The sequence below is a fragment of the Acanthisitta chloris genome, unplaced genomic scaffold (genome assembly GCF_000695815.1).
Source record: "Acanthisitta chloris isolate BGI_N310 unplaced genomic scaffold, ASM69581v1 scaffold1010, whole genome shotgun sequence".
Lineage (NCBI taxonomy): Eukaryota > Metazoa > Chordata > Aves > Passeriformes > Acanthisittidae > Acanthisitta > Acanthisitta chloris.
In genome coordinates this window covers 10892-11568 of record NW_008650834.1, presented here as the reverse complement: position 1 = coordinate 11568, position 677 = coordinate 10892, and the positions used below count along the sequence as shown (strand labels likewise).

General features: G+C 32.3%; 1 protein-coding gene across 1 annotated transcript in view; it reads right to left on the bottom strand.

Moving 5' to 3' along the window:
- PAN3 (PAN3 poly(A) specific ribonuclease subunit) overlaps positions 1 to 85 on the bottom strand; it is a 66202-nt gene extending 66117 nt beyond the window's left edge. Inside the window, exon 1 of the mRNA XM_009070216.1 lies at positions 4 to 85. The gene's annotated coding sequence lies outside the window, so the exon portion shown is untranslated. The remainder of the gene's footprint in view (positions 1 to 3) is intronic.
- Between the last annotated feature and the right edge of the window lie 592 nt (positions 86 to 677).

The following is a 677-nucleotide window of genomic DNA, read 5'->3' as shown; positions in this document are numbered from 1 at the left end:
GACTTCCAAATCCATTAACACCAATGAAGCTGGTGCTAAAGTAGGAATCTGTTAGATTAGCATCAGCTAACCCACCGCCATCTATTCCAGGAACTGAAAGGAAAAAAAGAAAAATGCTTCAGAAAAAAAAATTCATTTACCATGGGTTTATTCCCTAATATCACTTAGACATTTCTTTTGGCAGGGGATTACGATAGGAAAAGGTTGGTACTACTGTCTTCTCAGCAAAACAACTAAAAAAAGATTAGTCCAGAGCACAAAAAAAAGTTTATGGAAGAGGCTGCTAAATGAGAGCACTTGTAGCATGAAGTTACAACACAAAAGCTGAAAGAGACAAGAGGAGTTTGAACTTTAGAAACAAGAATCACAAGGAAAGTAATGATATAAAAAAACGAAAAACACATCAACAAAAAAAATAAACCCTAGAAGGCAAGCTTATTTTAAGAAAACTTATATTCTTGCATACCCATCTTGTAAATATATGTGTCAAGTAAAGGTTTTAACTGGATATACTGGTTCTTTTAAAGGATAACATAGAAAATGTACATTTAAAAATAACTCAAATCCTTTCAAAGAAAGCACAAACATTTTAAATGCTTCCTTAAGAGTACAAGACTACATAGACTGTTTTCATTATCTCATGCAACAACTTCATGAAATGTAGCCAAAAAAAATTA